We start from the raw sequence: 12483 nt of genomic DNA on the forward strand, positions 1-12483 counted from the left end.
CTTTGCCTCAAACTCACATCTTGGAATGGATTCAAAGTCCTTCTAAGATGCGACACTCACACCGACTTACAAGGCAACCTGTAAACTGCAGATAGATTTGACATTTAAAGAGCTGAGTAGCATATTAGTAGAGCCACGCATGGAACTGACCGGGGGAGGGGGAAATCACAGGATTACTAGGAGGGGGGAATAACCAGGGGGAGTGCAGAGCTGGTTGGCCACATTCTGATCTCACTGGCATACTTCAATGGCGGTAACTCTGCATTTACATCAGTGTAACTGAGAACAGGATATGGGCCTTGGTGTGTCTGGAGTTCATGCATGGCAGCTAACATACAGCAGTAACAATAAAAACCGTTCCCATTTACTTAGTAACTTCCATATGAAAATATTATCCACCGCCTAGTTGGGAGTAGCAGGGCAATGTTGTTAGACACATTTCACAGGTGGGCAAAGTAAGGCACAGCAAAGCAATATAACTCGGCCAGTCTATCTGCCTCAAGGGCCATCATGACACCCATCCCCATAGTATCTAAGTGCTTCCCATTTCAATTAAATCTGCATAGCAAAGACCATCATGGAGTTTTCTCCTCATCTGTAACCATGGTGATGATGGACATCATCATCAGTCTCATACTACAAGTAAAGTGGTATAGGCAGGAATGAAGCCCAGGGTCCCCTTGTCCCAAATTCCCTGCACTAAACTTTGTACAATACCACTCCATGTGGCTGCAGTGGGAGAATGCAGGCATCATTTCAATGGATCCACAGGACAGACTCTATGCCAGGTCTCTGAGGGCTGGTCTACACTAAGGGGAAAAATCGATATAAGATACGCCAACTTTCAGCCGTGAATATAAGCTGAGAAGAAGTAATATATCTTATATATCGATCCCCGCCTCACCGCGTGATGATCGGATGTCGGGGCTCCATATATCGCCGCCGCCACCGCCGGTGGGGTGGAGTTCAGATATCGAGAGCGCGGCGCGATCGATATATATCGCGGTATGATGACGATCGATATATATCGATATCGAATCCGATCGCTACCGCGACCGGCGGGTGTAGACGTAGCCTGAGACAGTAGCACCAATGCTGGAAAGGTTTAGTTAGCTGGGGAGAAAAGAACATCATCCTTAGTACTTAGCAAACACAAACTGTCCACCCTTGTAATTCCTGGGAAAAGAAACTGAAGTGAAGGTGAGGATCAAAGCTAGAAGGCATGTAGAGACTCTGACAGATATAATTGCTCTGAACGAGTTAACTGCTACATCTGTTTCTTTGCTGGCAGCACACAGTGTATGTTGCATGGCAAATGAGTGGGGAAACAGATTTAAAACTCTGCAGAGTCTTCAGCTGTTTTTCACAACTGGAAGGAATGTGAATGTGTGCACCGCACAGAGCAATTTTCAGGAAATCCTATGGTACTTCCACATCCATCTGTCTTAGCGTTCCTATTACCTGGTGTGACCGAGTGCCTGCATGGGCCACACTGGGAATGCCACACACAGGACAGACTGCAAGAAATAGGGCAGACAATCCCCAAAACTGGTGTTTATTCTATAATTAGATTCACCATGCCAATAACAAAACAGCTTCTGTGATACTACACTGATTAACCATAAGCCGAACAGTCCCCAATAGGAAATCCAACCCTTGGCTCCCATCTAGACAGCCAAGCCTAATATAGTGAGGGTTACTGAAAACATGATTCCTCAAGAGGTGAGGTTCACCAATCCCAAAGGACTGGACACTTATCCCCAGGTCAATATGAGTCTTAATCACACCCAATAATCACGCTGATGCCATCTGTAGTAATTAAAAACTAAAGATTTCATAATAAAAGGGAAAAGAAAGAAGAGAGTTACAAATGGTTACAAGATCAATATACATACAAGTGATTTCCAATGTTCATAGTTCAGGATCATAGCAGTGATGGAAAGAACTGCTGGCTTGCAGAGTTCCCGCTAATTTTTACCACCCATGTGTGGAATGGGTTTTGTTCTGTGCACCAAGATGGAGGTGATGTGTGACATAGTTTTCCTATGCCTAGGTAAACTAATTTCACTCATTCACATAAGGCAATTAGTTGGTCCTCTATTATAACATAGATACTTACACTGAAGACAATGTAGATAATATTATTAGTTTTCTACATTATCTTACATCTTTGATTTTAAGATTAACTGGACACAGTCACATATATAATTAAGGCAATTAAGACATGAAAGGGAATTAGCATCTACAAGCTAATCTGGTTACATTGTTAAACTTCTAACAAGATATAGGTAAACAAAGACAAATACACATAGCATCTACCCTTGATTTCTATGACTACAAATGAATGCCTTGATGATTGCTAGTCTAGTACATCTCTTTGAAATTCACATATGAGTAGATTGTCTTAATTGCAGTTATAATGCCCCCTGTTAAGTTGTTACGGGTCATATACAGGTTGGCTGGTCTGCCAGCATCACACCTAGGCATCTACTGACGCAAAATACATTCTAACCACCCCATATCCAGTCATCTCCAGTCCACACAGTTTACCATCTGCACAAAAAAGTCGCCACCTCTCAGCAAAGATTTGGTAGCAAAGAAGGTCGTGAGTTGCCAAATTACGAAGACTTCATTATTTTTACAAGATGCACTTCTACAGGGCATTGCTGGTGTCATAAATAATGAATGCCCAGCTAGGGCATAACTGTCAAAGGAAATGAGCAAAGGACTTGTATTAGCCGGGCTTTTCTTTTTACTGAGCTTATTCGTTTAATATTTGGCAAAATTCACAGTGGATCCTGCCATGACTGGGATGTGTCATCAGTTCCTTTGATTGCAGGAGGATAGCGGCCATTAGTTACTAATCTTCACAATTTAGGGGATGCATTAAGATGTGTGAGGAGCACATTACAGCGCTGACCCAGTCAGCTTTTTTACCATCTGCCTCTGGCTAGGAGATTACAACCTCGCCTTTCGGATGTGGAGCTTGCCACTGTTATCCATGCCTCGGCCATCTCAAGATTAGACTATTGTAATGTCTACAGCTCAAACCCATTCACAGTCTGACGCTGCTGCAGAACATAGTGGCTCATTTACTGAGCAGAGCTTCTCACTGGACGCATTTTGCCACCAGTACTCTGGGATATGGCACTGGCTGCCCAATGGTCTCCAAGCGGCATGTAAGGTTTTGGTTATGACGTACGATTACCATTTCTGGTTTTCGGAGTTTAATGATTTCATGGGTTTGGCAATTTTTGAATTCTAGGGAGATGTCAAAAATCAGAGGTTTTGGGGGCTCTCTTTCTATATACATATGAAATTATGAAGGGAGGAGATGGCTGGTCGGCTGAGTTCCTGTGGAACTGATGATTGTAATGCTGATGAGATTTAGTTGAATTGTATTGGATAATTAATGGTGTTAGGATGCCTAGAGCCTTGGATAGATGTCTATTGTGTGTATATATATATATATATATAGTGCATATTAACAAGGTTGTAGTGTACTGCTAAAAAGATACTGCTGAACCAGAATGAAAACGACAATTATATGAGATGGATTCAGGAACTAATAGCTCTGATGGTCCCTTTGGGTACCATCAACAGGAACCAACATCTTTGCCAGCCAGCTGGCCAGTTGCCTTTGGACTTCCTCAAAACAGAGGTACTTCCTACAAAGCCAGCCAATTATGGTTGCATAATCAGTTACAACAATAGTCGGTGGGAATTTAGATTAGATTCGGACCAATTAATGTCATGAATATGCAGCTAGATCATAGAGTCTTTAAAGAATGATTCAGAAATGACTGCATATGCTAGCAATTAATAGTTACTCACTGAGGAGTGGTATCTTCTGATGCAGAAGTGTCATGTTGTTCCACCTGGTGTTCTGGAAAGCAATTTCCACATCCCATGTGTTCTGGTTTATTTATTCAATATGTTCAGATCAGCAGTGCACAAGTCCACAACACATTTCTTTGCCCCCACTTAAGTCAACAGGAGTTATGTCATATCTAGTGGCCAACCTGCATTAAATCTGGACTCTGCTTGTTTTCTGAATTCACGAGTCACCAGAACAGGCTAACTGCATGGAAAGTTCATACTCTTTAAAGATTTGAACCAACTTCTATTGAAATCAATGAGAATCTTTTATTTGACATCACAGGAGTTGGATTGGGCCATAAGGAAATATAATTAATGTGCCCAGAGTTTTAATAGTAAATGTCAACAAATAAAGCTTTGGAAGAAATATAAATCCTCACACTTCAGGGCATGCATCAGTCAGTAACTTTCCTTTTCTCTCCCATAACCACTTACTGAGAGTTTCCTCCTCCGATGCAGTTGGAGACAGGTTTTTGGACTACACAGAATGAATTCCAGCAGACAGAGCATCGATTTTTAAGGTCTCCTAGGAAAGATGCCCTTCTCCCCCATAATGTATATGGAATTTAGTATATATCCACATTACATGTGAACACGTAACCACAGAGACTGAAGTAAGTTCACACCTAGGGAGTTCCCTCCAGCTCTCGGTTGATTCACATTAGCTTGGGTGCCATGGGAAAAGTTTCTACTGCTGCTAACCATACAATAATATGGCCCGAATTCAGCAACAGGCTTAACCACATGCCTAAATTTAAGCATGTATTAAAGTCCATCCTTATTCAGCATATTACTTAAGCATGTGCTTACATGTTTTGCTGAATCAAGGCCTCTTTTCTGTGAATAAACAGACAACATCAGTTTCCAGTGCAATCCACCCATCAACTTTCATAACCACTAATTTTTTTAGGAAGCATTTTTTAGGATGCACGTCACTTCTTAAATTAGTGTCCGTCACTTAAATCAAAGCAAGTGGGGGAAGGGGAAAAAGAAGTTTGAATAAATAAATAAATAAATATAACCACGTTAGTAGCCACAACGTATTTTCAGTGTGCAAATGAACCCAGATCCTACTTGCAGATGATGTTATCTTGTCATTAGATTCCATTATGGTGTAACTGAATTTGATGGATGCATCTTCCAACTTGCTTCAGAATGATCATTCTTGTTTGTAATGATTATGACTATTATGGGACAGACTATTTTAGGCCTTATTGCATAATGTATATCGGAATAACAGAGACTAATGCTGCCAGACAACGGTGTGGCCTGCCTAAGTACAGTACCTGTAAAAACAAAGCCAGCTTAAAGGTACAATAATATCCCAGTCACTCTTTATTATTAATCACGAAGGCTGGTTGAAAAATTTCTAACAAAACCTTTTCCACTCAGAAAATAGAGTTTTGCCTAAATTAAAATTTTGCGCAAGAAAAGATCAATTTCAGCTGAATTTTCTGTCTGAAAAATCAAACAACAAAACATTTAATTTTAAGTCAAAAACTTCAGTTTCAACATCAGTCAGTTGACAACATCAATAAAAACATTCTGACATTTTCCAAATTGAAGTTTTTCTAAACATTTTATCCTGTGAAAAGTTTCAACATGATGACATTTTGGCCCAATTTGGGATGAAAACAAATGTTGAGATATAGACATTTCCTGTGGCAAGGAAATTCTGTTGTTCTATTAGCTCTATTAAACACAAACTACAGTCGCTCATTATTGAAAGACTAGCAATATGAACAAATTGTAATGAAACATGAGCCTATAACATGCATGATACATAATACTGCCTATGACACAAAATAACCAGACTAAGGCATTGGTATCCATACATCTCAAAGAATCATAATCAGGGCTGAATTAAGGCAACAGGGAGTGTAGCCGCAACCCCACACTATCGTCCCATTCCTGTGCCTGAGGTTGGTAGCAGGTTTCAGTTAAGATGAACGGGGTAGTTCACCTCTTGGAGCTACTGTTTCAGGCTGTCTGCAGACTCAGGCATCAATTACAGTGGGGCCATGTTTTCAAGCTTTTGAGTCCATGAGGGCTAGGAATCCTATTTATTTGTAGATGAAAGCTGAGAGTCTGATCCCATCCTACAGGAATACCGCACCAGCCCAAGCACTTGAGAAAGCCAGTCAATATTTTTACAAGTGCTTAGACAAAGCAGAGGCTTGGCTTTCAAACAAAGAGCTTTGTCAACCACATGTGCTGGAAGAATTCGAGACCCAAGGGCTTGAGAAGTCAGCGATTCCAAGGCCAGAAGGCACTGTTGAGATCATCTAGTCTGACCTGCTGTATAATACAGGCCAGAGAACTTCCCCAAAACAATTCCTAGAGCAGATCTTTTAGGAAAACATCCAGTCTGGACTGAAAAATTGTCAGTGATGGAGAATCCACACAAGCCTTGGTAAATTGTTTCAATGGTTAATTACTCTCACTTTTAAAAATATACATCTCATGGGGGGAGGGATAGCTCAGTGGTTTGAGCATTGGCCTGCTAAACCCAGGATTGTGAGTTCAATCCTTGATAGGGCCATTTCAGGATCTAGGGCAAAAATCTGTCTGGGGATTGGTCCTGCTTTGAGCAGGGGGTTGGACTAGATGATCTCCTGAGGTCTCTTCCAACTCTGATATTCTATGATTTCCAGTCTGCAACACACTCTTAGATCTGTAGTTCTTCCCCCCTAGGAGTCCAGGTTGTAGAGGGAGCAGGCACTGGGCTTCAACAGGACAAATTGTTATTTTTTGCTTCGGATGCCAGCTCTGGAAGGCGAATGACCTACATCCTGCAGCTGGAAATTACAGCCCTCCTCCCCCCACACTACCACTACCACCACCAACCCCTCGCAAAAGAACACCAGTGACAGTGAGGCTATAAACTCCGCTCAGTGAAAGGGCAGGCAGCGAAGCAGTGAGTCAGAGAAAGTGAGAGACTGGGAGAGCAGGGGAAACGGTGTCTGCCAAGTGGTTTTGCTGCTTCCAGACACTCCTCTGCTACTGAGACGCAAACAGGTTTTGCAGAGGAGTTTGCAAATGCCCACGGCTCTCTGTCCAGTGTTGTTGTATAAACATAGGGGTTGCCAGATAGGATCAAACCTGTGCTCTGTATAATGTGGTATCTCATCTCCAACAGTGGCCAGCACTAGATGTTTTAGAGAAAGATGTAAGAACCCCCACAGGAGGCAGATGTGGCACAAACTGCCCCCAGCGAACAGGGACAGGTCTGTAGTTCATGTGTGGCAACGAAAGCCAGTTAAATACTATTGATGTCACTATTGTATGGTGGTGCTAGAACAGGTACAATTTTAACAGCAAGTAAAATGACCCCTGGTCTTACTAAGGGCTTGTCTACACTTAACGGGGATCGATGAGCAGCGATCAATGCATCAGTGGTCGATTTAGGGGGTCTAGTGGAGACCCGCTAAACTGACCGCAGATCGCTCTCCCGTTGACATCGCGTAGTGTGGACCCCATGGTAAGTAGGTCTAAGCTACATTGATTTGAGTTACGCTATTCAAGTAACTCAAACTGCATAGCTTAGATCGAGTTTCCCCTGTAGTATAGACATGGCCTAGGTCTCACCTAGTGGTCTTTAGGCCACAGAACTCCTCAGGCCCGCTACACCTTTGCCCTGCACCTCAGTGCAATCATTTACACCGGTGCAAAATGGACACAAAAAGCTACTGATTTAGAATAGGAACATTTTGCATCCATATTGCACTGTAAAAATGATTACACACAAGGTACAAAGAGCACTGCTGAATTCAGTTCCCAGGGTTTAACTTTCAGCGATTCAGAGCACCCACCACTCCAAACTGAAGTCAACGGCAGAGCTGGCCAGAAAACCTATGTCAAACTTTTTTTTTTAAAACAGAAAATACAATTTTTTGTCAAAATCAGAAGATTCTGAAGACCAGGTCAATTCTGACCATGCCTCGTTCTCAAAAAAAAAGAAAAAAATGAAAAATCAAAACTTTTGACATTATTTCAGAAAATACAGCAATTTTCTTTCAAAACTTCTTTCGAACCCTTGGAATTTTATTTTATGGATGTTCTCATTTTTATTATTTTTGCATTTATTTATATTTACATTTTCCTTATTTTATTTTTATTATTTTTACATTATTTCATAATAATATGACATCGCTGACGTGTTTTATTTTATTTTTAAAACCATTATGGGCAACTGCTACTTAGGATGCTTCTATATGCACTAGCTTCTTTTCTAGATCAACGTGTCTCCTGTTTGTGTCATAATGAAACAGTTTGACACTACTTTGGGAGATGTGCTTGCCCAAAGACGCCAGGAGCAGAATTCCAGGCTGTGCAGCAATGTGGGATTCTTGAAAAGAAAGGTGCTGTGTAAATGTCAGGTATTACGGGCCAGATCTTCAAGCGACGTACACCAAGGCAGGTCCACTGACACCAGGGAAGCTTTGATTTTTACACTCACGGAGTATCTGGCTGTACTTCTCATGGGGTCTGTCTTTAGTTTTTCATAAAATCTAACTATTAAAGAGGGCCATAACAACGCTGCTTTAACCAGAGGATTTCAAAACACTTTACATACATTAATTAAGCCTCACAAGCTCCCTGTGATGTAGATGAATATCCTTGTCCTTACTTCATCGATACATAAATGGAGACATTAGAAATGGGCAACTGCTCTATCTATAAGCAAAGGCCAGTGCGAACCTTCACCTCAAACCGCCCCATTTAAAAAGGGAGGTGGTGTGCCCTAGTGGATAGAGCCCAGGAGTGAGACTCAGGAGAGCTGATTCTATTCCCAGCTCTGACACTGGCCTGCTGGGTGACTTTTGGCACGTCCCTTTACAACTCTGTGCCTTAGTTTTCCCATCTGTAAAATGGGGATAACGATGCTTGCTTACTTCGTAAAGCACTTTACAATCCACTGATGAATAGCAACTGTAAGAGGCGGGTACTATTAAAACTTTTAGAGATTCCAAAATATCAACTTCACCTTTGTATTAGGTGATCTCTTGTGCTCAGTAATACCTCATTCTGTGGGTAGTTCCATCACCTTCAATGTAAGTGCAGCAGAATCAGGTGCTAAGTGATTTTCCCCATGTGATGCATGAAGTCCGTGACAGAGCCAAGGCTTGAACACACATCTTCTCAGGCTGAGGTAGGGACTGTACTCAGATATCCTCTTTCTCAGTCCAGTATTTTAACAAGACTATCCTTCCTTGTCCTTCATTTGAGTGATGGAATTTTAAATTCCTAAAACCTTCCTCGAGGGCATTATAAGCCCTCTCCAAACTTGAGTAAAAACAAAACAAAAAGAAAAGTTTATAAACACAAGGAGGAAAATGTGTGATGAGAACAAAGCAGTAACTCGTCTCCACGAAGCAGGCCATAATAAACACATCTAAAGAAGTCCATAAAATGCTCTTTCAGTTTAGTTTGGAAGACAACATGCCTTTTGTTTTTATGAACATGTGGCATTCCTGAAGCTTCCTGGCATGCCAGCAAAAAAATCAAATCAGACCACCACCTGCAACTTGCTAACAAATTGAATGTACTCGTACGGTATGTCTCTTCCAAGATCCAGTGACGTTGATTACAATGCATAATTTAGACCAGACTCTGGAATTGTCACTTTCACTTAGGAGTAGATGAGTTTGAGATTTTTACCACATTCTGACTCACCTTTCTTAAAGGATAACCACACATACGTAGAAGATTGTGGAATCCTTTAATCTGATTGCAAAACAGAGTAAGTCGCTAATCACCTTTTAATTGCGTTAATTGCACATAGATACAAATGAATAATCAGCAATGAAATAGGAACCCTCCAGTCTTGCCAGTAGGTCTTATCCTGCAGTACTTCCTTAAACAAAACTGCTTGGTGATTTCTAGGGGAATTTTGCCTAAATCACAACAGTAAGATTGGGGCCCATGGTTTGTGACAAGAGCAGATCAGAATTTAAATTCATGAGAAAGGCTGGAGACTTTCATATTTGTTTTAGGGCAGTTCACATTATTTCAAACATATGGGGCAATGTCTATATTTTTTTCCACACTGTTTTTTAACAATAACTAACAGAAACTTAGTAACAGGTTTCCGAGTAGCAGCCGTGTTAGTCTGTATCCGCAAAAAGAACAGGAGTACTTGTGGCTCAAATAAATTTATTAGTCTCTAAGGTGCCACAAGTACTCCTGTTCTTTTTGCAGAAACTTAGTACTTAAGTTTAAAGAACTGTTGAAGTCCAAACTTAAGGATATTGCAAGATGTCACCATATTTGTCACAGTAACCTGTGAATTTGCTCAGCGCTCACTTAGTTGTATAGCTGGTGACGTGTGCTTCCATGTTGACTGGAGCATGCCATAGGAGCAATTCCAAAAGCCATCAAGTGCACTCTCCCCTCCTTCTAAAAGACAGGACAGTTAACGGAGTCCTTACATATACGGAAAAACTCCCAACTGCTTAAGAGAAGGCAAAACAAGGCCCCATTGTACTGACTGCTATAGGGGATTCCTAAGTGCAGTTGTGGTTGTGTATCCCAACCATTCAGACAATATCTCACTAGCCTAGGTAAACATCCTGCTAATATGGAGACAGGTATGCGAAGACAGCTATCTTTTTCAGACACACAGCAGATGAGAATCTTGGAAATGTGTACTAAAAAAACAGTGCACGCAGTACAAGCTTTTATAGTCCCATCAAGATTTGATTGGGCCTATAAATGTCCTAGTATAAAATACAAACATTTATTTCTGATGTATCGCATTGCCTGTGGTAAAACTCTCAAATCTAAATAAAGCGCGGCTTTAATTTGGTATGCATGTCTTTAGCAAAGCCTTCTGGAGAGCCATAGGAGGCAAACAGAAAATTAAGAGTGTGAACTATAAAGAAGTGCAAGGCAAATGGGATAGAATTTCACACAAGTTAATATGTTACCAGAGGAAGCGTGTCTGTGGGTAAATATAACCAGTCTTAAAGATACAGAGCCCTCATGTCAACCTATCACTAGGCTTGGACTGTATATGAATCAAGGAGAAAGGATGGTTTTGCGCCTAAGGCACTGGACTGTGGAGCTGGGCAAAGAACAGATTTTTTTGGCTCACTGGTAATTCAACAAAATTGAAAAATAATTTGGGGTCGAAGGAAATGTCTCATTGGACTCAAAGCGAAACATTTCATTTCAATTCTAAACATTTTTAAATGGTTTTGAGAGTTTCCAAGTAAAATTAATATTCAAAACAAGGCATTTTGAACCAAAAACCTGAAATATTTCATTTAGAAAATGTCAGAACAAAACATTTCATTTTTTTCCCCTAAACAAACAATTTGGCAAAACTGACACGCATTTGTGAAATGGTTCGATGACAATGAATCTGCATTTCTCATTAGAAAAACTTTTAGCCAAAAAATGTTCACCAGCTCTACTGGACTTGGGCTCAGGAGCCTGGATTTAGTTCCTGGCTCCCTATACGACCTTTGAGAAGCCTCTGTGACTCACTTCTCCATCTGGGGGTAATAAATAAGGATAAATAAATGAACAATAATGCTTCCTTTGTCTGTCTTGCCTATCTAGGGACCATCTCTTGCAATGTGTACTTAACACGCCTTGCACAAAAGGATTTTGATCTTGTTTGGAGTCTCTGGGCACTCCTGCTGGACAAACAATAAATAATACAATAATCCCATAAAGCCTATTATTCAAATGGCTGCACTATTTTAAAACAAAATTAGTGCCTGGATTTGGTTTGCACCCCTAACCTAAGGCAAGATTTGCAGGGGTAAAGTACTGGTAGAAACGGAAGACAAACAGTCAAACAAAACAGAGTCCCATTTAATTATATCACATGAAGGCAGACAACTAAACATTGACAAATTTTCTAAGTGCTTGTATACAAATGCAGGAAGTCTAAATACTAAAATGGGTGAACTTGAGTACCAGGTATTAAATAATATTGATATAATCGGCATCACAGAAACTTGGGTGGAACAATGACAATCAATGGGACATGCTAATACCAGGGTACAAAATATATAGAAATGACAGGGTAGGTTGCACTGGTGGGGGAGTGGCTATAGGTGAAAGTCAAACATACAGAGAGTCAAACATAATAAAAAGCTTAAATGAATCAAACTGAATCTCTACGCTTCAACAATAAAAACATAGGAGTAGAAATATACTACTGACCACCTAACCAGGCTGATGACAATGACTGTGAAATGCTCAGGGAGATTAGAGAGCATACAAAACCAGAAAACCCAGTAATAATGGGGGATTTCAGGTATCCTCATATTAACTAGGAACATATCACTGTGATGCTGGCAGAGCAGGTGTTAGCTCATACCAAGGCCTCACTGAACACTTACAAATGCATAACTGGAAATGCAGAAGCTGGGAATGGGCGGCAGGGGATGGATCACTTGATGATTGCCTGTTCTGTTCATTCCCCCTGGGGCATCTGGCATTGGCCACTGTCAGAAAATAGGATACTGGACTAGATGGACCTTTGGTCTTACCTAGTATGGCCGTTCTTATATTCAGTTTTGCTTACCTATTCATCAGCATTATCCAAATAGATATTAGACGTTAAGTTGATAAGAATGTGTTTAGTGT

General features: G+C 40.8%; 1 protein-coding gene across 8 annotated transcripts in view; it reads right to left on the reverse strand.

The window, feature by feature from the left end:
• RAP1GAP2 (RAP1 GTPase activating protein 2) overlaps positions 1-12483 on the reverse strand; it is a 294972-nt gene that overhangs the window by 60015 nt on the left and 222474 nt on the right. Inside the window, exon 1 of one of the 8 annotated variants that reach the window (XM_039508040.1) lies at positions 18-36. The exons of the other annotated variants lie outside the window; for them this stretch is intronic. The gene's annotated coding sequence lies outside the window, so the exon portion shown is untranslated. Of the gene's footprint in view, positions 1-17; positions 37-12483 lie in introns of those variants that run through there. 8 annotated transcript variants of the gene reach the window in all.

This window comes from Mauremys reevesii, linkage group 20 (genome assembly GCF_016161935.1).
Source record: "Mauremys reevesii isolate NIE-2019 linkage group 20, ASM1616193v1, whole genome shotgun sequence".
NCBI classification, from domain to species: domain Eukaryota; kingdom Metazoa; phylum Chordata; order Testudines; family Geoemydidae; genus Mauremys; species Mauremys reevesii.